The sequence below is a fragment of the Lagenorhynchus albirostris genome, chromosome 9 (genome assembly GCF_949774975.1).
Source record: "Lagenorhynchus albirostris chromosome 9, mLagAlb1.1, whole genome shotgun sequence".
Taxonomy (NCBI): domain Eukaryota; kingdom Metazoa; phylum Chordata; class Mammalia; order Artiodactyla; family Delphinidae; genus Lagenorhynchus; species Lagenorhynchus albirostris.
In genome coordinates, this window is record NC_083103.1 from 19,060,425 (window position 1) to 19,087,584 (window position 27,160).

At 37.8% G+C, this 27,160-nt stretch overlaps 1 protein-coding gene across 2 annotated transcripts in view; it reads left to right on the top strand.

Annotated features, from left to right (window-relative positions):
- LRRC4C (leucine rich repeat containing 4C) overlaps positions 1-27,160 on the top strand; it is a 153,042-nt gene that overhangs the window by 29,292 nt on the left and 96,590 nt on the right. Inside the window, exon 2 of one of the 2 annotated variants that reach the window (XM_060157722.1) lies at positions 14,566-14,646. The exons of the other annotated variant lie outside the window; for it this stretch is intronic. The gene's annotated coding sequence lies outside the window, so the exon portion shown is untranslated. The remainder of the gene's footprint in view (positions 1-14,565; positions 14,647-27,160) is intronic. 2 annotated transcript variants of the gene reach the window in all.

Genomic DNA, 27,160 nt, shown 5'->3' on the forward strand with positions numbered 1-27,160 from the left:
AAACATGATCTCGAAGCGGCACACATCATTTGTACTCACGTTCTGTCATCCAGGACTTAGTCACATGACCAGCCTTCCCTGCAATGGAGGAAGGGAAATCTCGATTCTAACTGGTTAACCAGGTATTTTGCTAAAGTGTAGGGCAGGGGTCCCCAACCCCCGGTACTGGTCCACAGCCTGTTAGGAGCCTGGCCGCAAAGCAGGAGGCGAAGCTTCATCTGCCGCTTCCCCATCGCTCCCCCGTCGCTTGCGTTACCGCCTGAACCATCCCCCACACCCCCGTCCGTGGAAAAATTGTCTTCCACCAACTGGTCCCCGGTGCCAAAAAGGTTGGGGACTACTGATGTTGGGGGATGGGTCCGCCATATTGCATGATTCCTGGGATTGCCATCCCTATAGGTTATAATGTGAATGGTGACCCTGAAGTTGGGTCACAGGGCAGCCCTGTTTGGAGATACTAAAAGGAAGCAGGGGAGAATGGATGTGAAAGACAATGAGCATTTTCTGTCATGATGTATTAACTTCTTTCACCCTCAAAATGCCGTACCAGTTTTATTTTCATCTTTACAGGCAACTCAGTCACAAAATTTGTTTAAAATCACTGGTCCCATAGCCACAGCAGTGTGAGATCCAGACAATTTCACACAGAAATTGTGCTCTTAATGACTACTGTATTTCCCCTGTGCCTGAGAAACTAATATTGTAGCTAGTAGCTTAATAATTAGGTACAGTTAATACATCAGTATTATTAAGATCCTACTGTGTTCGGGGAGTTGTGGAGTATATTGTAGAGGTTTTGTGTGTGTATGTGGGGGGGGGCGTGGGTGTGTAGGTGTGTGTGTTTTCCAGTGGGTGAACGGGGTGGCTGATTCCTTGAGTGTATGCTGGAGATTTCAAATTCTGGCCAAAAAATGCCCTTTCTTCAGCTTTCATCGCTGCATGTAATTTTTGTTTCTAGTGTTAAGCAGTGATGGTCTCTGTTTTAAAGATATGTTCTTTTCTAATTGAAGTTGGCTATTTGTGTCATACCCTTCCCATATCTCATAACTTTTAAAACTCATTCTTATCACTCAGATTTATAATCTTCTCAGTTACGCAAGATGAAAGTGGTCACTATCATCTTCCAGTGAAGACTATATTTGCTACCCCACTGAAGAATGCCTTCTCCTCAGCACTGGAAAATATATCACCCACAACAAATGGTCTTCCCTTCTGATAAAACATAACCCTAACCTATATATTTTGGAGGAACTTTATTATGGGAGGGAGAAAAATCCCAGTTAATTTGAATTTGTTCTTCTCTTCTACCAGTAACATTCAGTGTTCCTTTATTTTTCTTTCTAAATTTACTATATAATGCTTTTAAAATAATTGTTTCCTTTTTATATTTTGGTGATCATTTTGTGTATGAGTGCATTTTATATTTTTTCTGGTTTTCTTTTGGCAAGAGGCAGAATTAGTTTTTAAAACAGCAATATGTTGAGAGAAGAAAGGAGATGAATGTCAGTGGTTGCTTGTTAGTGAATTAGTGCTTTATTCCTTTTTAAAAAAATTTTTATTGAAGTATAGTTGATTTATAATGTGTTAATTTCTGCTATACAACAAAGACTCAGATATATATATATATATATATATATATTCTTTTTTATATTCTTTTCCATTATGGTTTATCCCAGGATATTGAATATAATTCCCTGTGCTATACAGTAGGACCTTGTTGTTTATCCATTCTATATGTAATAGTTTGCATCTACTATATTTTTAGGATATAGACTGAGATGCAGCCTGATTCCCTAAATTTGTTTTTGACACTCAACTTGTAAGCTGTGAGACCTTGGGCAAATCACTGTACTTTCTGTGTTTTTGTTACCTTATTTGCAAACTGGGGATAACAATAGGATGAAACTTGGAAAGTTAGTATGAGGATTAAAGAAGTTAATGGATGCAACAGTGCCTGGCACATGGTAAGCAACTTATACAGTTTAGCTGTTTATCATCATTTTCTTCATTGTCATCTTCGTGTGGACTGCGTTAATAATCATTCTGTTATCTCTATGCTCGTATATTGGTTCCTAGGTGTATTGGTTTGTTGACATTGAGAAGTTCAACTGCAGAAAGTGAACTATTCCTCCTTGGTTTAAGTCCCTTCAGATAGACAGGAGGGTTTTAAGTAAAGAATATTTTGAAGAATCTGGAATTTTTCACTCTTCCTATTCAGAACAGATTTAGGTTAGCATCAAATGTAATTGTAGGCTCAATAAAAGATATGCTGAAACACTCATGGTAGAAGGAAAAAGGTGTTGAGATTGTTGTTATTTTCCATATCTTCTCAGTAACTTAACTGGTCACAAAATATGATTGATCATTTTCTCTGTAAGTAGCTTTTGGCTAGAGCCTACAAATGATACAATAAGAATATAGACACTGCTCCTAGGAATCTTAAATTATATATATATATATATATATATATTAGTGTAATATACCTATAGACATTATTGCAATTGAATAATTCAAATAATTACCGTTCTCGAAATGCATATTGAGAAAATTGAGAAACCAAAACGAGTTGAAAGAATTAAGGAGTTTAGGCAGAAATTGTTTTTGAGGTGGATTTTTTATTTTTAAAACTTCCAACTATTTGTGAAACAAGTTCACACAAGTATCTGAGCATTTTGATTGGGTCCAAATCCAAACTTGCTGTCCAGAAGGTTGGATGCATCACTGTAAAATACCCCCCTCACTATAATTCTGGGGATGACAGATTTATGTAGAGACTATGAGCATGAGGTACATGAATAATAATGCTCAATTTTGCTATTTTTAGGAGACAGGCACATTGCTGTAATATTTAACTATACAGAGTAGCTCACTTTGTAATTCCAGGACTCTTTTTTTTTTTGCGGTACGCGGGCCTCTCACTGTTGTGGCCTCTCCCGTTGCGAAGCACAGGCTCCGAACGCGCAGGCTCAGCGGCCATGGCTCAGGGGTCTAGCCGCTCCGCGGCATGTGGGATCTTCCCGGACCGGGGCACGAACCTGTGTCCCCTGCATTGGCAGGCAGACTCTCAACCACCGCGCCACCAGGGAAGCCCTCCGGGACTCTTGAAGGGCTAATTCTATTACAGAATCATATACTCTGTTGATGTTTCAACCATGGCCTGGTGTGGCACTTAACAATAGGTATGTCTACTGGCTTTTAAAAAGCAAAGAAATGTATTTTCACATAGAACACAAAGTTCAGGGGAAGAGTGGTTCTGGTTTATCTTACTGTTTCAACAGCAGCATCAAGGACAAACATCTTTCCATCATTTTGCTCTACTGTTACGTGCTTGTTACCTTTGTCTTTAGTCAAACGCCCCCTGTAGTCACAAGAGATTACAACAGTGCTAGGCATCATATCCAGACATGATATAGGCCAGGACCAAAGAGTTTATCTCTTTCTTGAGTCTTTTAAGACTGAGGAAAACTTTCTCAGAAATCTCCACTAAGCCTGCCTTAATGTTTCACTGGCTAGAATCCTATAACCCACTAGCAAAGGAAATGAGGCAACCAGGATTGTCTCAGATGAGTCAGGATCCACTCTTTGAGGCTTTGTGGAGAGCTGCATGGAGGAGGGTAAATACCTGAATAAAACTGAGGTTTACTTAGGAAGTAGAAAGAATGGGGATAAGGATACATTATTTCAGGCGTCAACCGTGTCTATTACACTTGGCATATGGTAGAATACTCTTATGTTTTTGTTTTTGTGAAAGAGAGAAAGGAGGGAAGGAAGGAAGGAAGAAAAGAAAGAAGGAGAGAAGGAAGGAAGGGAAACACTTGCATAATGTGTTTTGTTTAATCTTCACTGCCCAGCCAATAGAAATCTGATTTGTTTCTGTCAGTTCCAGGTAGACCACAATAAACATATCTTTGGGCCAAGCATTAGAGCCACATTTCAGAAGCTGATTAGAATTGGGTGGCCACTGCTTCTTTCTTGGTAAGGGGTCAACTCATTGCAGTAATGTTTAAATAGCCCTTCAAAGTGGACGAACCAAGAAGCAATGTCCTTTGGAACTAACGCTCTTAAGTATCCAAATTAATGGAAAATGCCTGCACTAATGAAATAAAACATCAGGGCTTTGGCAGGAGGTGATTGGCAGAAGCACCGGATGGCTTGATATATCTGTCTCCTGAAGACATAAATGAATTCCTCCTTCTAAAAGTGAATGAACAACTGCGGCTGAAGCTAAAGCAATGGTTTAGAGAAAATGACTTCCTGTCTCTGCCAGAGAACCTGGGAGCACATTTCTCAGCTTGTAGTCAGGAAATCTCAGGCAGAGGGGGGTTAAATGACTCACACACACAGTCCCTCGGCTGTTTTATATCAAAACCAGAATTTGAACCCAAGGCAATGGGTAACTACTGGGCTATAGTGCATCTTCAAGGTTAAGTTTAACGATCCATCAATCAGTGTATTTCCATCACCTTCCTTACTTAGGACAAACCATGTTCACCCTGATCCTTTGAAGAGAAGAAGTGAGAACATGATAACAGACAAAGTAATTTACTTTGGTAATCTTATTTATGCATCATGAGTATATTTTGAGATAGTTATTGTTACTCTTATTTTATAGATAACTGCACTTTATAGAGATTAGGTAATAAGTCTTAGGTCTCTCAGCTAGAAAGTATCGTATCTGGGATTCAAATCAAGATGTATCTGATTCTACACCAGCTCTATATGCCAACCTGCTTCTTTGCTTGGTATTTAGTCAAAAACACCAAGTAAACAAGCAAACAAACCACAGGAGTTCTTATTCCAGAAGTAGCTTTAAATATTTGAATATAAAAGTATAGATTGAGAATCTATGTGAATGATAACTTTGGAATTCAGCGTGGAATGCCTCTGCAACCATAATAAAGATATTTAGGATTTGTTTCTCTCTGTATAAATGCCAAGTAGCATTTCTTACACTTGAGGATTAGGTGAAATTTCTTCTGATCCAAAATTCTTTTCTCTCCAGGGTCACTGTCATCTCTAAAATTTTACCCATACATCATTAACGTGTTTGTGTAAGCGCTTCATTTAGTAGCAGAGAGGCAGTTAAGGTCTGGGAAGATGAGTCTAGAATCTCTGTTTCTCAAAAAGAAAGTTATTGATGTTTTGTGCAGTGATATGTCTATATAAAAGTGTTTAGATAAAACATTGTTTATGTGAATAAGCATAAAACATGCCATATATTTTCATACATGGGTTACACAAAGCTTTTGATTGTTTTACTTTCATTTGTCATGTGTTCTCTACTGCAACAATATAGGAGCTTTCCATTTTGTGTATTAAGGGTCATAAGGACATGTGAAATCAATCCTAGGCACACATTTTGAAGCTGGGCCATTTTATCGTTGCCATCCTGTAGGTTTCAAAGCATCTCTGCTTCACAAAGAAACCCTGAATGAAAGCAAAATGGAGTAAAAATTTTTAGAAAGAGCTTTTTATTTTTTGTCTCCTCTTGGAAATCTATATCAATACTTGACCTTTTTACACCCCTATCAGGATACAATGGAGTCTGCCTGTGCTGACTTGGAACCTTAAAGTGTGTGGTAAGATCTATTTGTCTTGCGAGCTGTCTGTTCCTTGGGGCAATGTGTGTGTGTGTGTGTGTGTGTGTGTGTGTGTGTGTGTGTGTATGTGTATGTATGTACATAATTGCTTGGTCGCTACATGTGAATAATGTTTTGTGGTTTACACGATGCTTTCACCTATAGCATTTCATTTGAGTCTTCTGCTTCCATGAAATAGATATAGATGATAGATAGATAGATAGATAGATAGATATAGATGATAGATAGATAGATAGACAGACACAGAGATACAGAGATACAAACAAATATAGAGAGATAATAGGTTGAATATAAGTATAAATGATTCATTGAAGCTCAGAGAAGCTAAGTTCATGTAACTGGTTAGAAGCTGGTTAGAACCAGATGCCAAATAATCCTCCTAACACTGAACACCACTGGGGGCCCTTCCAAGATGCATCTGTAAAATAGGCGTCCAGATGAGCATGTGATCTTTGCTGTGTCACAGCACAGGATACTGCAGTGAGAATATCAGAAAATGACGTGTTTGTCAAAGCATCCTAAGAACAGAAATCTGTGTAAGGCATTACGTAAGCTCTTTTAAGTTAAAGTAACTTACTGGATGCCAGGAACTTCTTTAAACCGAAATCAGAGAAAAGGAGACCAGTTGGTATAAAATGAGGAGGTGAAAGTTCTGTTCATTTGTTTCTTATCTCATGTATACAGGCCCCTCAACCTCCCTCAACTCTTATACACATGCACATTCCCTTGCAATTCAGTTACTTTTACCTTCCTTGCTGCAGGCCTCTGGGGACATGGGGCTGAGGGCAGTGCAGGGGGTGAGGGAGTGAGAAGGTTTGAAAATGCCTCTGGTTGTTAAGTCTGAATATGAATATGGCTGATGTTTGGAGGAGGATTGGTCGCAAAAGGGACTGCTGTGTAGTCTGAGGTGCTTGCTGTTTGTATCAGAGAAGAATCGCGGGGTGGATTTTGCTTCACCCACTGAGTAGTTAAATGACATCATGCAATCTTTTAGTTGTCCTGGTATTTAATTACTTCCTCTTTATAGGAGCAAGAATAATCGCTGTCTCCTAGTATTATAATGAAAAGTATAATGAATATACTTAAAACCAAAAAGAGACAAGCAGTAAAATGCAGCCACTGCAATGATGGTATTCTGCAGTTTGTAGGAGATCGTGCTTATTGGTTCTGAGTGGCCTCCTTTCCAGGTACTCAGAAGGGGCTTGTCTTGTGTTTATATTTCTTTCCTACAAAGATTCCCGAATTGCCAAATGCACCACTACTGCTTGCAGTATCCCAGTGAGAGTATCTGATTTTGGTAGATTTTAAACTACCTAAACCTGAAAAGACAAATCTGTCACTTTTAGAACGTTATAATTAAAACCTCAGCTTGAGAAATAAATGAAGATATACAGAGCCAGTTCACTTTTGGGTGAGAAAAAGTCGTTCATCATCACAACTTGGTGTTAAGATCACAGTGGTTCTGTTTTTCAGTCCAAATAAATGGCTAAGTAGTCTACAGAAATAAGCAAAGTCAGATGACTTTCAATTGCTCTGCACTAAATTGGGAAAAAATGAATATCTTGTCAGGAAGAAAGGTAATATCATACTGTCTGTGCTGTTTTATTTAATCAAGTCCCTCTGATTTGGAAATTTCAAAATAATCATCATTTTTTCATGAATGTGTCTTCGAGGAAAAAAAAAAGCTAGAGATTCACTGCATATTATAGCGAACAAAGCATTTTAGACATGATGTATTCAGAGATATCAGATTACTTTTATCTAGTTTTCTGAATGCAGTTTTCCAGGAAAGGTCATTAAGTGTGTGTGTGTGTCTGTGTGTGTGTGTGTCTGTATACACATATATTAAATATATTTAATTGTTATATATAATATATGTACATACATACTTTTTTGATTTCTTAAATATATAGAGAAAAGGTTTTTTTTTACTTTGACATCTAATGACTTTTGATCTCTCTTTCTTTGAATCCAGAGTGTAATTTAGCAGTCACTTTTGTTTCACTTTTGAATGAAGTGTGAATTCAGTGCATTTTATAATACAGTATGTAGTTATTGGGAAATGAGACTAATTTGATTCCAACCAACATATTTTAATTAACTGTTTGCTGTAGGCCTAATACTCCTGGGTATATTAGGATTAAAAAAAAAGCACAGTCACTGTTCATGTGGTCCTCATGAGCTAAAGAAGTGGTTGTTAACTGGGGGTGATACTAGCTATCACTCAGGGGACATTTGACAATATCTAGAGACAAATTTGGTTATCACAGTTGAAAGGGAGATGCTACTGACATTCAGTGGGTACAGTCCTGCTAAACATCCTAGAATTCCCAGGACAACCCTATAAAAATAATTATATAGCACCCAAAGGCAGTAGTGCTGAGGGTACGAAACCTTGTCTATAGGGTAGAGAAATAAATAAGGCACTGTGATAAGTGCCACTTTAGAGACATGAATGAAGTGCTCGGGGAACTCAAAGGAAGGAGAACTGGGGGTGGGGAGGTGTTGAAAAAAAGCTTTATGGAGGAAATGACATTGGGGCTTGGCCCAGAACAATGAAGAATGGTTTCCCTAGCGGAGGATGGAAAGCAGAGAGCATTCTGGGTAGTGGGGCAAAGAAGAGCCAAACAGAAAACGAATCACCCACAAGGCTTTGACTGCATGCGGTTACCACTGAGGCAGATTTTGATTCATGGTTATGTACAAATCAGGGTAATGACATAACTCTATGTGGGAGGGTTTTTTGTTTGTTTCAAATGTGGATTTTAAGCTGCATATGAAAAAACTCTTAAGAGAAGATATAAAATCATTTTCTACTAGCAGGAGGAAGCTTTTCTGCCTTCAGTTTTCCCATAGTGCAGTCAGTGTGTTTACACACTGGCCGCTAACTCTTCCTGTCTTCCAAAGCTTTCTGGAACTTGAACTTGGGTCAAGAGCTTTACACAAGCTTAGAACCCTTTGGGAGATAAAGTGATTCCCATGTCTGGAAAACCAGAATATTAAGACCTTCAAAAGGCTCTCTGACAGAAAAGACCAGAGAGTCATTCAGGTTTTCTTTAATACTTACGGTACTATGCAGTGGCCCAGAGTGTGGGCTCTGAGAGTCTCCCCTCAAGAACTTACCCCTTGTGTGATTTTTGATAAGTAATAGAATCCCTTTTTGCTTCTATCTTCTTCTTCAAGTGCATATAATGATATCTATATCATAAGATTGTTTTGAAGATTAAATCTCATACCATTTACAGCCTGATTTGTAGTAGGCACTCAATATTAGTTATTTTCACTTTCCCCATTTTGGTGTGAAAACATGGGGCTCTTAAGCAAGATTCTAGCCTTCCTGGTTGGCAGAGAAGACATTGCAAAGGATAGCTTTATAATAGGAAAATGCTGAGTGCTGTGGGCAGATAATGAGGTTGTTCAAGAACCGTTCAATTAACAAAATGAAACGAGTGTGGTGCACGCAGTTGTTACGCTGAAGATGTTTTTGAAATGTTGATGCTGACGGCACACGTGGTGATTTTAAAAGGTCCATATTTAAATTAGTATAAAAAAAAGGGAAGGGATTATAGGATTGGGTGGTGGGAGTGTGAGGTTGAAAGCAAGCAAGTTTAGTTTAGATTAAAGAAAAGTCTCTTGAGTGATTAAAAGACAACCATAAAGTCCTCCTGGGGAAATGGTATCACTTTATCTCCTGCTGAGCAGGTGGTATTATTCCTCTTTGCTTAGATTCCTGATAATTCATGGCAGGAATGGTAAACAAATTATTTTCTGCTTCTTGTGAGCATGAATACTGGAAGATATATATATATGTCACATACATACCTTTTACTTCTAATGTTTATATTTTAGTTAAAAATTCATTGAATAGTGAGTTTTATCATTAAAGAATGAGCTGCTTCTATAATCTAAAAAGGTAGAAATCGAAATATGGTACTTCTACCTGTAACCTCTTATATAAACAGTGTTTTGAGGGTTCAAACTAGGATTATTAAAATATCAGAAGATAGATTTCAGTTTCTTTTAACTAATATCTTTCCCACTGATACAAATATTAGTGGTGAGGGAAACCACATGCTTCTGTTCATATTTTTCCTACTAATAGGAGATGAGATGATTTTCACCACAGTTAAGTTAGAAGAATGAATCTGTCATATATGTCACCTCACAGAAGCATCTAAATGAAATGCCAATGTTATCATTTTCCACATCCCTTAATCACCATGGAGATTAAGTACTAAATCAAAAGTCTGCAGAGTTAACCAAAAACAAAGTAATATTGAGTATTCAATGTCTGGAAAAAGTATGGAACAATCCTATTCATTTTTTTTCTCTTTTTCCCTAACAATTGATTAAAAAGTTCGGAATTTCCTAACAATAATTTGTGTCACATATAATACATCAGTATTGAATACTGAGCCCCAAACACAGTGTTAGCAGCAGTATTTTATTTAGTGCTAAAAAGAGAATTTTTTAAATTTTATTGAAGTATAGTTGATTTACAGTGTTGTGTTAATTTCTGCTGTTCAGCAAAGTGATTCAGTTATACATATATATTCTTTTCCATTATGGTTTATCACATGATATTGAATATAATTCCCTGTGCTATACAGTAGGACCTTGTTATTTATCCATCAACATATATGCACCCAATATAGGAGCACCCAAGTACATAAAACAAATAGTAACGGAGATAAAGAACATTATTATTCACATTCTACAAATGAAGAAAATAATCCTTAGAATAGATTAAGAATGTGATTGAATTTATGCATCCAGAGAGGGTGATGAAATAAATTTAATTGTTCAACAAATCTGCAATTTCTAAAGTAAAATAGATTGAAATGGAATGGAATAAAGTAGGATAGAATAGGATAGGATGGAGTAGACTAGAAATAGAATAGGACAGAATGGAAAACTTAGAGTGCATCACGTTATATGGTTTGATTTGTGAAACTTTACTTTCAGTTTTGAGAGTGGTGGAGAGAAAGATAAAGAGATAGAGATAGGGATATGAGAAAGAGAGAGGTGTTGCACTGTATATGGACCTCTTTAGGGGTCTGTTGATATTATAATGCCATTTTGTGCTAGTTGTTCATGAGCTATTAATTGGAAAAAGTATGATTATGTAGTTTTTCCAGTGAGCATGTATTAAGAAATCCAGGTGCAATGGAATACATAAATGTCTCTAATGCAATATAAATGGTAATAATAAGTACTTTAAGGTCAAATTCTACCTCTTCCTTGAAGCCCTCTCAGATTCCTAAAGTCAGTCCACACTGAGCTTTTCTCTTTTAAGAATCTCTCTAATATAGAATTAGCTGCATTATATTTATTACTTAGTTATTGTTCTGACTTTTTTAAATGAATTTTTTATTTGTGCATCTCAACTACTTAACAGACTGTAAACTTCTAGCTGCTCTTGAATTTTTCTACTCACCTTTCCAGTACCAGTTCTTTGCTACATGATGAATACAGATTTGATGATTGGTTAATAGATAGAGGGATATATATATAGCTAGGAAATTATTACATTAACTCCTGTCAAATTTCCTTTCCTTCTTATGATATTAGCTACATTCTACCAACTACTATATTTATGTACACTCCCAACTAGTATTTAAAATGCTCCTGGCAGATAGCAACTCTTCCTTATACTTATTTCAGCGCACTGTACCAAACACAGTGTCTGCACTTAGTAGATATACGAAGTGAATAGTTGTCAAATGGAAATTGAATGACTTTAAAAAATAAGTGTGATATATATAGGAAGCCTAGTACAGAATGAGTACAGGGAAGGCTTTCAATAAACATGAGCTGAATGAATGAGTCCTGAATTCTAACTTTTGCCATCAAGTAGCTGTGAGACAATGTCAAATCACTTTCCCTTTCGGGGATTCATTTTTCTCATCAAAAACATAAGGTGTTTGGATTGAAAGATGGTTTTCTACCTACTTTTCAGACTCTAGGAAGGTACTGCAGTACTTCCACGAAGAATGAAGTATTTCCTTAGCCAATGATAGGTATTATATTGGAACTAAGATATTCTATAAAAAGAAGCGCTCCATGCTAAAATTGTTTGAAAAAATACTGGTGTAAATCTCAGTGAGGAAATTTTCCTTTTTAAATCAGTTTGAACCTATACAATTTAAAAGTCCATCCAGTTGTTATTACAGTAACAAAGGAAGTGAACAAGCAGTCCTTCTGTTCCAGAAGCCACATTCAAATGAATTTGACATTAATATCATAGGAATGTTGGAGACAGTAATTAATTGTAAAGGTGTATAACAGTTCCTTCACTATAGATAGAAATGTATGTTCATCTGTTATCCATAAAACAAGCTTCAAAGAATAATCACTTTTAAGAGACTAGAATAAAATATTTTATTTCTTCTCTTTTCCTTACTCCGTATTCTTTTTTCATTTAAGAGAGCAGCATGCTGAAACATTTTATTGAATTGCTTCTTTGATAAGCTCTTGGGTAGTATGGGCTTGTTTCTCTCTCTTCAATTTAAATTGTCAGGTTGGAAGATAAAATTTTTCTGTTTTGATTGATCTATTGGAATGTAAAGATGGCTATTGGTTGGTGTTTATTAAACTCTAAAATCAAAGATGCTGAGCCTGAGATGTTCATCTGTGGCTTAGTAATAATCACAATAATAAAGGTGGTAAGTAATAGTGGTAATATTAATACTAATTAAAAGCTCTATTTAATTTTATTTGTTGCTTACTAGTGCCAGGCACTGGGCTAAATCCTTTACATATGCAATCTAATATATTCCTTATGACAACCCTGTAGGAGAGGTTCAATTATTATAGAAGAGGAAAATGAACACTTTTCCCAAAGTTAATATTTAGTATGTGGTGAGTCAAGATTCAGTGAATTTCTAATCTAAAAGAAGTGAAGATGAAAGGCTGTGCAGAGAATTCACACAAGGTAGAATGAGTACTTTAACCGAGACACATACAAGTATAAATTTCTAAGATTGTTCATCCATGTATTGATTCATTTGTTTATTTGTATAGCTATGCCCTCAATGTTCACAATATTATTTTTATCCAGAATTCCAGGGCTGGCGGGTCCTTAGAGCTCCTCCAATACTTTCATGCATTGTCAGAATCCCTTACTATAGCACCTCTGAGAGCTGGCCACAGAACCCCGATGCTGAGTACTTTACCAATAAACAGTCTCCCTGTAGGCACACAATATCTGCTGTTCAGTTCCTACAGATGGTACTTGAGCCAAACTAGGTTTCCCTGTACCTTTCATTCTTGGTTTTGCCTAATAAGGCCAATTAAAATTTTGTGATCATGTTTGCAACAAGGTAACCCTTCTTCGAGGCCATTATTTGACTCTTTCCTGTCACCAAGTCTTCCGATAGGGTTAACATCCCAATGTTTCTGTGAGATTAAAACTGTGCAATCGGCGACTTCCCTGGTGGCACAGTGGTTAAGAATCTGCCTGCCAGTGCAGGGGACACGGGTTTGAGCCCTGGTCTGGGAAGATTCCACATGCTGTGGAGCAACTAAGCCCGTGCGCCACAACTACTGAGCCTGCGCTCTAGAACCCGCTAGCCACAACTACTGAGCCCACGCACCACAACTACTGAAGCTCATGCGCCTACAGCCCGCGCTCGGCAACAAGAGAAGCCACCGCTCGCCGCAACTAGAGAGAGCCTGCGCAAAGCAATGAAGACCCAACGCAGCCAAAAATAAAAATAAATAAATAAATAAGTAAATTTATAAAACTGTGCAATCATGTAAAGTGTTTAGGAGAGTGACCAACACATAATAAGCACTCTGTAAGTAACAGATGATGATAATAGTGCTAGATATTTATTGGATTAGACTTCATTTATGAAATTATTCTTCTCTTGGTTGACCACATTTTGTCTACAATTATTTAGATGTAGATACTAGCTTTCCTGAAATGTGTTACTGCTAGTAGGACACAATGCTTCAGGTTCACTGGTGTACATCATTAAATTGAGGCCAATCAATTAAACTTTGGTTTAGTGATTGGCTTCATTGATAGGGTCATTGTCAGTGTCCACTTCTGCATACATAATATCTGGTTCTGCCTTGTTAAGTTGTTATATTTAAATGTCCTTTAAAAAACCTAAACCATTGCCTGACTTTCTGATTGCACATTAGAAAATAGTAATAATAAAAAGAAAAAGGAAAGATGGAAACTCATTGTAAAAAATAAATAGAAGCTATTTCAATGATACTTCACTATATAAGAATGAGGAATAGAAGCATAAGTGAATGTAGTTAAAGTCCGACCAGTGATCATGACAGGTCCACCATTCGAAGGCTGAATTTGCCTTTTTCACTAAGCATACCAACTCTTCGCTTATTAACGTCATAAAATTGTAATAAAATAAAAAGGTTTCACTACAGACTAGACAAGTCCAGACAGCTGATTAAAAGATGCTAAAATGTGCAGCTCTCTGGAGCCTAAAGTCCCTTTTAAGGTTGATTTTGAATGACTTGTCCAGGTGGGGAGCCTTCCAGGAGGAAATGCATCTTTGTCTGGGGTTAGGTCAAGGGCTGGATTCCCAGGGCTCCAGGGAACCTTGAGGAGAAATCCCTGAGGCAAAGCCCAGACAGAGAGAGTCACCAGATCCTCGGAAGCGGGAGGGGAGGATTTACCATCACTCTGGACTGATTTTCAGCTGCAACACTTCTCAGGCAAAGAATATGGCAATAGCCATTCTCTCCTGATCTGACTGCCTGTGGTAGGCACGGCAACCTCTGAGGTTCTGAAGTCTCCAGCTGAGATGCAGTATCAATAAGCCTGAACACCAGTAGGGCCAAGTGCCACTTCAATATCGTTTCATCTTCCTGTGTGTTGCTTTTGGCAGGGGGGAATGTTCTAGGCTGTGGCTCCTTGTCTTGCGGGTTAATGGCATTTTCAGGCTGTATGGGATCTTACATCACCGAGTCCAATCGCCTCATTTTGCAGATCACCAAACTGAGGCTGAGAGAGAGGGGACTTACCCAGAGTTACTCAGCTAGTCAGTGACAGACAACAGTGGAACTTGCGGTAAGTTGCATGGCCTCTTTGGGCTTCTCTTTTCAAGTCTATAAAATGGAAGTAAGGGATAGGTCTACACAGTCTCTCCAAAATTCCTTCTTATTCTAATATTTTACTTCTGTGATTTTTAATTCGAGACTCTTAACTACCAGTGTGATTTCCACTTTGCGATAATCAAGATGCAAAAATAATGCCTTTTGGTATCTAAATGACAGTGTTCAAACATTCTGATGAAGGCTAAAGTTCTAGGTCATATTTTGCATTGTGTACAGATACTTACCTCAGTATAGGGCATAGATTTGGATTAAGCATTTTGAAAATGCACCCTGCTTTTGAATATGACTGATAATTTACTCTGTTGCATCCTAACACTACAAACGACTGCTTCATAAAACGGTACTATGTTTTATTATTATTATTGTCTTACATTGCTTTTTACTCATTGCTGAAAACTTCAGGTCACATGAATAAGGATGCTGAAGAGGTCATGCCATACAGGATAACAACGCCCAAGTTGGGTTTTAGTTAGTTCAATACTCTTTTGTTTATAAACAAGGATTGGCTTTTCTTTTTTCGTCTCATTTCTTCAGCAGACACATTTTAGACAAACTGACAGCAAATCCATTATGCAATGGCAGCTATAAAAGCTTTCATCAGGAGGGTGCATGTTTTGTGTCTCTGTATGAAATAAGCTGGGTTATGGAAGCAGCAAGGGCAAAAGACTCAAGAGTAAGATAGACCTGGAGTTTCAAGTCATTGTCTCCATGGAATTTGGGGGTTAGGGTATGGGTTAGGGTTAGGGTACGGGTTAGGGTTAGGGTATGGGTTAGGGTACAGGTTAGGGTCAGGGGACGGGTTAGGGTTAGGGTTAGGGTATGGGTTAGGGTATGGGTTAGGGTCAGGGTACAGGTTAGGGTATGGGTTAGGGGGGTGAGTAGGTAGGAGGAGCATGAAATGTAACATCCCTTTTCCATTTGTTTCCCCTAAAGTCATGATGCGTCTTTCTAGTGTTTTCAAATTCCATCTGTCAGGTACATTAAATATCCATTCTCCTCTGTGAAACATGTGAACTTTATTTTTAAAGTACTGCTTATAATGCAGAGAATTCTGAGATATGAAGAGTTTGTTATAGGGAGAAGCATCTTTACACCATTGGGCATGTAGATTTACAGGCATTTATTACCTAGATGACATTTGACAAGTTATATACAGTAGTGTTTACAGGGGTATTATAAGGATCAAATGAGATAATGTATATGAAAGAAATGTGTACAACAAAGCATCACAGAAGTCTTTTTTCTTCTGTTTATACTGCCTGTTAAAGCAAACGGATGGATATATAGAACACTGTGAAGGGTTGAGAAGGAGAGGGTGTGAGAAGCAAATATTTTATTTTTCCAATAAAATCACGGCTTAGAACAAAGAGACTACCAGGATGCAAATGAAATGTTGCTGCTGGAATATCCAAGGCTCATGCTTCTTCAAATGTTCTGTACATTTGAGTTGTTTGAGGCTATTGTTCAAATGCAAACTCTGATTCATTAGGCCTGGTGTGAGGTCTGCAAGTCTGTATTTCCAGAAATCTTCCTTCTGATGCTCTGCAACACTTTGAATAGCAAGATCCTGCTCTATCAGAGCAACAGGCATAGCCCAAAGTGAACTGAGTGTCTTACTGGGAAAGAAATCAATGTGTCCACGCATCTGTTGGGATTCACATATCCAGGGGATTCACATATCCAGGGAATACCACTAGCCTGGTTAAGGTCCCCGCTTGCCATACAATATAGGAATATTCTGCATTTATTAAGTGTTGAGAAAAGCTTCTGTTCCTATTAGTTGAGGTTTCTGGCTGAAAGATAGCAGCTAGAGAGAGGTTTATATACAACACAATTAAGAATAAACAAGATCCAGGGAGCCAACACACGAGGAAGGCAGTTGAGTTCTTTCTGTTCCTTTAGCAGGCCTTGTCTAATAGAGGTCATTGAATTCTGCCTTAAGAATCTCAGATATGTGATTGGTTGTCTGAGCTCTCTACTTTCCCTTGGCACGTTGTGTATTTACATTGACTTGGGTCACTCACTTCTCTAACGTAAATATGAAACAGGAAGAAACCATGTGAGAAGTTCCTCTCTTTTTGATATTTTCACCTTAGTTAAATACACATTTACTAAGCACTAGGTTACAAAGCAGTGGAGTAGGCTCTGGGAGGAGCCTAAGGATCCTGAAATTAGGTCCCAGGGACCCTCAGTTTACCTTCAAACAAACTGACAGGGTAGACAGACATAATAACCAAATACAAGGCAGACTGAGCTTAAAAAGATCTATCATGTTAGAGATCTCAAAGAAATAGAAATCGGCTCTGCTGGGAAGGGAGTTAGGAAGACTTCGTGAAGGGGAAGAACTTGGAACATGGCCATTTGTACATGAAGGCCAGAGGATAGCTCGAGGCAAAGTCTTTGTCATATTGTAGGTCTATAAATGGAGAGCAAAAGCAAAGAGACATAGTTTAGTGTAATTTGACTAACAGAGTGCTGAGATTACAATATCATTCTTTGTAATTTAGGCTAATGCTTAGAGCTTGAATGAGATTGTTGGAGGGAAGGGAGGACATATCAGGGTGGCATTTTAGCTGTTACTTCTCTCAAACTTTGATTTTTTTTTCCCATTGGGCCTACTTTGTTGGAATCTGCAGAAGAAAGGATCATCTTTTATATAAACACCTCCCCTTAGCATATGGAACATAGCATTTCAGAAGGTAACATGAATCGGGGAGGGGAAAGAGAGAAAGGATTTCAAACTGCCTTAAAAATGTGTTGCTGGGGCTTCCCTGGTGGCGCAGTGGTTGAGAGTCCGCCTGCCGATGCAGGGGACACGGGTTCGTGCCCCGGTCTGGGAAGATCCCACATGCCGTGGAGCGGCTGGGCCCGTGAGCCATGGCCGCTGAGCCTGCGTGTCCGGAGCCTGTGCTCCGCAGTGGGAGAGGCCACAAGAGTGAGAGGCCCACGTACCGCAAAAAAAAAAAAAAAAAAAGAAAAATGGGTTTCTGTATCAAGTCATTTACCCATTAAGTGATCCTTCATTACAACTCCTAACACTCAGATGTGATAAGGATGTTCATTTCTCTAACTTGTGTGAATTTAAATTCCTTTTTTGTTTTTTGGGTTGTTTTTTTTTGCGGTACGTGGGCCTCTCACTGTCGTGGCCTCTCCCGTTGCGGAGCACAGGCTCCGGACGCGCAGGCTCAGCGGCCATGGCTCACGGGCCCAGCCGCTCCGCGGCATGTGGGATCCTCTCGGACCGGGTCACGAACCCGTGTCCCCTGCATCGGCACGCGGACTCGCAACCACTGCGCCACCAGGGAAGGCCCTAAACTTTGTATTTTAACTTGCATAAAAAATGTATACTTTAACAAAAGTACTGTTGTTGGAATAAAGTTTGGAGATACAAATTAAGCAGTAGGAATACCTTTGGCTTTTATTCATAAGTATCCATAGCAAAAATTTACTATCTAGTGCAGTGGTTCTCAATCAGGAACACTTTGCCTCCTCACCTAGGAGACAATTGGCAAAGTCTGGAGAAATTTTGCTGTCATGACTGGGAGGAGGGGTAGAGCCAGAGATGTGCTAACCATCCTACAATGCATAGGGCAACGCCAAGTACTGGGTTGGCTTTCATTCGTTTTCTTCTGTAAGATGGCTCTAGTAGCACTTAGTTGTCTTTAACTTCATTCGAAACAATTTGGTTAGCTTGTATGTGACAGCTGTCATATCAGCCTGCATTTAAAAAAAGACTTATCAAGATCCGTGAATTTCTGTGTAGTCATTTTAATATTGAAGATGGAAGGAAAAAAGCAACATTTTTGGCCTATTATGCTTTATTATGTCAAGAAAGGTAAAAATGCAACTGAAACAAACAAAAAATACTTGTGCAGTGTATGGAGAAGGTGCTGTGTCTGATCGAACGTGTCAAAAGTGGTTTGCGAAGTTTCATGCTGGAGATTTCTCACTGACGATGCTCTACTGTTGGGTAGATCAGTTGAAGTTGATAGTGATCGAATGGAGACATTAATTGAGAACAATCAACGTTATACCACTCGGGAGATAGCCGACATACTCAAAATATCCAAATGGAGCATTGAAAATCTTTCGCACCAGCTTGGTTATGTTAATTGCTTTGATGTTTGGGTTCCACATAAGTTAAGTGAAAAAGACCTTCTTGACCGTATTTCCACATGAGATTCTCTACTTAAATGTAATGAAAACATTCCATTTTTAAAACAAATTGTGATGGGCGATGAAAAGTGGATACTATACAATAATGTAGAATGGAAGAGATCGTGAGGCAAGCAAAATGAACCACCACCAACCACAGCAAAAGCTGGTCTTCAACCAAAGAAGGTGATGTTATGTATATGGTGGGATCAGAAGGGAGTCCTCCATTACGAGCTCCTTCCAGAAAACCAAACAATTAATTCCAACAAGTACTGCTCCCAATTAGACCAGTTGAAAGCAGCCCTCGAAGAAAAGCGCCCAGAATTAGTCAACAGAAAATGCATAATCTTCCATCAGGATAACACAAGACCATATGTTTCTTTGATGACCAGGCAAAAACTGTTACAGCTTGGCTGGGAAGTTCTGATTCATCTGCTGTAATCACCAGACATTGAACTTTTGGATTTCTGTTTATTTCGGTCTTTACAAAATTCTCTTAATGGAAAAAAATTTCAATTCCCTGGAAGACTTCAAAAGGCACCTGGAACAGTTCTTTGCTCAAAAAGATAGTTTTGGGAAGATGGAATTATGCAGTTGCCTGAAAAATGGCAGAAGGTAGTGGAACAAAAGGGCAAATACCTTGTTCAATAAAGTTCTAGGTGAAAATGAAAAATGTGGCTTTTATTTTTATGTAAAAACTGAAGGCACTTTTAGGCCAACTCAATATTATCCAGACCAAAAACTAATATCAACAAGATTGATCTTGTACAAAAGAGTCCTCTCTTATTAGTTAAGTGACCTTATGTAATAAAGACCTCAGTCTTTGGAGTCAGTAGACCTGGGGTTCAATTCTGGCTTATGGCTTGATCTTGGGAGTTCAAGCTTTCTAAGCCTTAATTTAATTACTTTTAAATTGAAAGTAGTGATAATACTTACCCTACAAGTTGTTCTGGAGATGAAATGAGAGAATGTATACAAAGTGATTAGAATTGTCCCTGACATTCATAGATGGTCAATAATTTTAGCTGAAAGAATGATAAACTTTGGTTAAATAATCCAAGTTAGTATTGTCTTTTGAGACTCTCAAAGACTGCTGTTGAGCAGGTGTTAGAAAGGACTGCCTCCAGATCAGACAGCTTTGTTTTAAGTCTTATTGTCTACCTATTAACTGTGACTTTGAACAAATACCTTAGAACTCTCTGTGTCTCAGTTCCTGCATCTATCAGATGAGGGTGTAAGGAATGTGTATCTTCTAGAGTTTCTATGAGGTTTAAATGAGAGTATAAATATAAAGTACTTAGAACAGTGTCCATCACTCAGAAGCAGACAGTTGTTAGCTCTTATTATTCATTTACTTAACATTGTTAGATAAGGCACAACATGTATATTAATTTTGAACCTTACCTTTCCAAATGCCAGCCCATTGGGTTTTTTTTTTTAACAATTAGAGTAATGAAAATTGCTCTAAAATTATATTTTTAAATCCCTTGTTTTTTTTAAAAAATGAGTACTAAATACCCTTTAACATTTCATTATTCAGTCAGGAGCTTTGTCATCGTGCTATTGTTTCTTGTACCGGATTATCATACATGAAGCTTTTAAAACTATTGCGGTATGAGGATTTTTCTTACTGTAGGCTGCTAGACTGTTTCATTCTTTTCTCAGCTCTTTAAAAAATATTGTTTTTGCTTCCTTCTTATCAAAATATCAGCTGTCTGACTCCTGTAGTCTCTACCTTTTCTTGACTTTTCTAACTATCTGCATTTGATTAGTTGCTCAATATTTATTGAACACACTATGTGCTATGCTCTCTAAGATATATTAGTGGCCCAAACTAAACAGTCTTTTCTTGGAGTTTACGATTTAGCAGAGGAAAACATTGAAGACATAATACCAGTTAAATAATTATTTAGTTCAAATATGATCCATGTCCAGACTGAGGGGTATCAGTTGCTATAGTTAAGGGCAAACCCTTTTAGCATGGGATATAAGACAGGCCTTCATGGGGAATTGATCATCAAGTGGCAATCTGGAAAGTGAGTGGGCATTAGCAGGGCAAAGAGCACAAGCATTACAAGCAGATACAACAGCATGTGTAAAGGTCTTGGTTTTGGAAAGGGCATGGCACTAAATGAAGGCATTTTTTAAAGCCCAGTATGGCTAGAGACTGGAAAAAACATCCCAGTTTGTAGTAGTATTGATTAGGCTAGAAAGATAGCCAAGGGCTCAATCATAGTGGTCTTCTAAAGCACGTAAAAGATTGACTTTATTTAATAGACAATGATGAGCCACTAGAAAGTTTAAGCTTGTTGGTATGATAGAGTTTCATCTGAAGAATGGCTAAAAAGTAGGAAAGAATGGAGGCAGAGACACCAGTTAAAATGCTACTGCAGTGGTTCGGTCAAGATGTGGTGAAAGCCATTCAAATTATGTCTCTAATATAAATAAACAGTCTCTGAGAAATAAGACCTAGAAATTCTCTGTGAGAGGAAGGTGGCATTTAGTTTGGGGACTTGGAAAGATTTATTTTGGCTGTTTTGGCTTGTTTACCTTCCACCTTGTTCTTGGCTACATTCCAGAGGATTACAACTGATGAATTGTCTATTTCCAAGTGAACAAAAATACAAATGTACAGCAATAATAAAAATGAGGTTGTATTTGTATAATGCTTAAAAACTATCTGTTATTACATTTAATCAAATTTTCATAACAAGTGATTTTAACCCCTCCCACCCCTACCCACCCGCCTCCGGCTGCCACTGTCTCTACAGGACTTTGGTCTAAGTTGATGTACCTTAATTTATTGGCAGTATGAAATTTCTACCTTGATAAGCCATCATGCATAATAGAAAATCTTATTTGTTTTATCTTACAGAGAAAGTTAAAATTTAGTAGAAGTGGTCTTCCATTTTGCTCTTTGCATTATTGGGGAGATATAAAAATGTTGACTTATCAGTTCTTGTTTTTAACTACTGATAAAAAATATAAAACTTTTTAAAAATAAGATATTTACCTACATCTATGCATGCAAGATATATGCCATGTGAATTGTGTAAATATTAAATATGTATACACACAACCCAGCTGTGTAGAGGCTTGAATGACGTATTTCGAAAATTGGACATTCTATCTTTTTCTTTTTTTTTAATTAATTTATTTATTTATGGCTGTGTTGGGTCTTCGTTTCTGCGCGAGGGCTTTCTCTAGTTGCAGCGAGCGGGAGCCACTCTTCATCACAGTGCGCGGGCCTCTCACTATCGCGGAACACAGGCTCCAGATGCGCAGGCTCGGTAGTTGTGGTGCACGGGCCTAGCCGCTCCGCGGCATGTGGGATCTTCCCAAACCAGGGCTCGAACCCGTGTCCCCTGCATTGGCAGGCAGATTCTCAACCACTGCGCCACCAGGGAAGCCCCTGGACATTCTATCTTGAACATCTAATCTATAAAATCTAGTCAATGGTCTATATATGTATATTTCTAAAATATGTGTCTCAAATAGGTATAATGCTTCCTTCCTCATGGGGTGATTGGGAGAATTAAATGAGTTCATTTAGACAAAGTGCTTGATTTAGCACCTAACATGTAATATTTAATATATTTTAAACATGCATATATATAATCAGATGTAATTTTATCACACACTGACTATATGGTTTATTATAAATTTATGTATGTTGATAATTTGATATAAGATTATATACACAGATACAAATGTACACATATGCACATACATACACTATATTAGCTATTGATTATTATGACAAAAATGGTTGAACAGTGATACTCAAAAGTTAAATATGTTAGCCCTGAAGATATGACTTTCACATCAGTTGAGATTCTGGCAGTTTCTATATCCTGATTTCTCTCATTTACTCACTTATTTCTTTATTCATTATTTAAACAAATATTTACTGGGTCTCTGCTTTGTGCCAACGACTGTAACCTGTCCTTAAGAATCTTACAGTCTGGTAGGAGAACAAACAAGAAAGCAAGTAACTGCAATAAAAATGATGTGAACAAGGTGCAGTACATCCTTTTAAAGTAAGAACACGTCCATTCTCCTAGATAACATCTGGTTAATTATTATGTACATATTTGCGTATCATTAAACTAGAGAAGGATAGAAATTAAATAGAGGAAATGTAAAGGAGCATTTCTTTCTAAGTATCTATTTTTTATTCACCCTCTTGTCTTCATCTACCACCTACATGCTAAAGACAACCAAATGATTATCAGTAATTGCTATCACTTTCACTTACCCCGGAACCCTATTTTCATCTGACTTATGGCAATCTGTAGGTAGAGGTTCTATAGACCTCTCAAATTCATTCTGCCTAAAATAAATTCATTATGTTCCTTCCTCTAACAAAAATTGTTTCTCCTCCTATATGTCTACTCCTTGTTAAGTATATGATCAACCACAAAATCACCCCAACTAAAGTCTCAAAGTCTCAGTCAATGTTCAGTGCCTGCCTGCAGCCCACAGCCTGTAGGTCATCAAATCCTCCCTATCCCCTGCCATTTTTTTTTTCTTTCCCTTTTAGGTAAACACATACACACAGAACCCTAATGCCGAAAATTAGCAGGATAAGAAAACAATTTCAAGTTGCTAGGCAGCAGAGAAAGCTCAGAAAATTAAGTCAGTGACTTGGTTATTAAGTGTTGTCAGTAGGTTGTCCCTTTTTCTGTGAGTGGAGAATGTTTCTCTTTAACATGGAATACTAATTTTAAATTCTATTGATCTAGGAACTTCAAAAACATCCTCATATGCATTTCCACATTGATATACTTGAATTTCTCTTTCCCTCCCATCACTGATATTTTTTGCTTCTAAAGGTAGTTCCAGCTGTGAATCCCAGAGTCCTTTTCAAATGTCCAAATGCTCAGGATATGGATGGGAGATTCATACTGCAGTTCATATTTATGAAGAAGTATGTTTTTCGTTGTTGTTAGTCATTGAAAAGAGATAATCGACATCACAATAATGAAAGATATCATGAGTTGGTCCTGATCATATCCTGAGTGTTCCTGAAATTTCTTTCTGGTCCATGCTCTTTAAAGAGTCATTTATTAATTCATAAGCATAAATGCAAAACTATCTGGAACATAGTAGGTCCACAGTAAGTGGTGAATCCTATTCTCCCTTGTAGGGTGTATTTTTTAAAAAATCTGTGAGCATATACAATCCTAAACCTCCCTGAACCTGGGGAAATGTTTCTAAGTTCCTAAGAAAAATCACTGGAAGAAGAACTATAACAGTTTTCTTTTTTCCTTCTTTCATTTTTTAAATGTATTTTAAAATAGTTTTATATCCTGGCAAATATGTGCAGTGGAGTTAATAACATAAACTGTAGGTTGAAATGAAAAGTTTAACTATGTCCTTAAAATGTGGGGTTTTTAATGGAATAGCGCAATATATACAGAGGAAAAGGCTGCTTGGAGGGGAAGAAATAGATAAAGAAGACAGTTATTCCTCAAAGGGGTAGAAAAACAGAAGATTAAATTTGCTTTGAATATTTCTTAAGTAAATGGATTGTTATTTCCTTAGCTCCCACGTGACTACATTTTCCTTCTCTTTTGAAAGAATTGAAACTTTGGTGTGCCTTAATATTTCACATCTTTTTTTCACCTGTGTGTCCTGAGCTGGCATGACGGCCCAGCATTGTTAGCAAACAGTCATGTCATTGCTAAATGCATGTCTATTGGTCTGTGCAGCCACCCTAAACCAGATCACCTCCCAGAATGCCAAGGGGAGCATGACGATGGTACTTACTTCATCCTTTATCAGTATGTTATCATATTTATAAGATGGGAGAAGGAAAAACTAGATCAGAGGAAGAGCTTGTGATTCACAAATACAAACTTCTCAAGTGTAGACAAGAGTCATGCATTTGAAAGGATAGTTTGTGAGCATCACCACACAAGTAAAGGATCATTGTTAGCAGATGATTATAACTCATGAAGAAGCGCTTTAGGAAGATATTACTGCTAGTCATTGTGTTGCACGTATTCTTGCTTTCTATAAACCAGATGAATGTAGGCTTATGTGTACACCATAGCTTTCAGCATAGAAGTAAAGGAAAAGTTTATTACCTGTGTTTTCCCCTCCCCTGAGAGGGATTTGTTTCACTTTGAAGTAAGACTGTCATAAAAAGGCTGCAAGTCACAATGCGTGTTGTAGTTTCCTTGGAATGAAGTCCAAACTCTATTCTGCTTTGCCAATTTGTCTGGAAGCCATACAAACATGGGCAAATATGGGGATCAAAATTCAATTAGATTTGCCCCAATGGAAGAATGAAATGTTTCACACTTGGAGGTTGCCCAGGAAATATCATAACCTTTCCGGTATTGCTTAGTTGAGATGGTTTAATAGGCCTTTATTTAGAAGAGATGATTGAAGGAGACGAGAGAAGGATGAGCTGTGAGATATGACTTACTAGAAAAAGAAAGAGCTTCTGGTTGCTGCATGGGGATTCTGGAGTCCGAAAGATGGCTTCCAATCCTCCTTTCTCTTCTTTTACCTACCACAACTCTGTGCCTCAGTTTTCTCTTTTGCAAAACAGCACTCATAAACCTATCATGCAGGTTGCTATCTGGATTATGTGGGGTTGCATATGACTCATCATGCTCTTTACCTTGCAGGTGGCAGGTCTACCCTGAGCGGGAGTTCTTTGTCCCTATTGTAGCATATCTTTAAATTTTCTTTGAAATGAAAAATTCATGTTCTATTTCAGAACATGAATAAAGAATAAGAAAAAAATTTCTTATTTTTCAAATAACCATGCTTAGAAATCTATGATATTTTTTAAATGAATAATTTTCTTTATTCAGAACAATACACAGTTGGGAATCAGTCATTTTTAAGGTAAAATTTCTTCCACAGCTGCATTTTGAAAACATACTTAGCAGATTACTTACTTATTGATATTTTCTTTAATGTTATGTTAAAAATATGATACTAACACTCGTACATATACACAAAGCCCAGCTTATTTTCTTCTTAAGAGAGAAAAGGGAGCCAATACGAGGAGGCATATGTTTTTAAAACCAACTCAGTCCTGGCCAGACATAAACTTGGCTTTCTGTGTCCGGGCACTTCGATTTAAGGATCTCATTTTTCTCAGTGGGTGACAGTGGGTGGCTCCTGATGTCACTGCTTCCAGTAATAGTTGATGTGGGTGGGACCTTCAAGTTCAATTACTACCTTTTACAGATGAACAAACTGACCTAAAAAAGGTTATCAGTTTCCTGGCTTCCTGTCTCTGCCCCTTTCGAGGTGGATAGCTCTGAAAAAATAAGCATCTGCTTAAGTCTCTGAGAAATCTATGATATTCTGTGGTACTTTTTTCTCTTGGTATTCTTATACTCTTTCCTTCTCTTTTTGGCACCCTTTGTTTCTACAGTTTATGTAACCCTCTGCTCTCAACAAGGAATAATTGACTCGAGAATGCAGGGAAATGATCCTGCATTCAAATGAGAAGTTGCAAATCCTCTGTCAACCTAAGACTTTATACCTTTCTCCTCCCTCCTCTCCTTCCAGGAAACAAACAAACGCATGCTTCTGCTCTATGACTTTTTGAACCAGATATGTGCATAAATATTTTGAGGGGACTAGTGTCAATGATAAATTCATTGACCTAATTCTAACTTTGCGGAGAAGATGTGTTTTGGAAAGGAGAGAATAAGAGATGTAGGCAGGCTGAAAACTGTCATCATCATAATCATCATCTTCAAAGAGCATCACCTGCTTAGGTAGTTTAAAAGATAAATATAGGGTGAGTTTTACAGGGTCTGATAATCCATTGGGAGGAGGGAGAGGAGGAGAGATCATTGATTTACTATATATTTAAATTATCCTCAGTTTTAAAAACAACTTCATCTGCCAGAGATCCCCACCACAAAAATTACATAGCTCTCTCTCCCAGCTTCCCCATTCGGTTCATTTGTATTGCGTGTTCTCTGTCTAGCCTTTTTTCAGAGAGGACACTCTTCATTCGAGTTGCTTCTTAGTGTACTGTGTTCCAGTGTTAATTTCAAATGGTGGTACCATATGGGCGATGGCAGAGTAACAGCCTTTGAGCTCTCACTTTTCAGTAATGGGGGATGTGAGACTCAAGTTAAAAAATGATATAAGGTCCTCCAGAACCCTGAGATAAAAGACTGTAAAATCAGAGAACTGCTATTTCCCTAGTTCTAAATAGATACCTGCTGAGCTAATAGGCATTTAAGTAACTATTCAAATGCAGTAAGGGCAGTGTGTGTGTTGTGTGTGTGTGTGTGTGTGTGTGTGTATGCACACATATGTGAAATAAA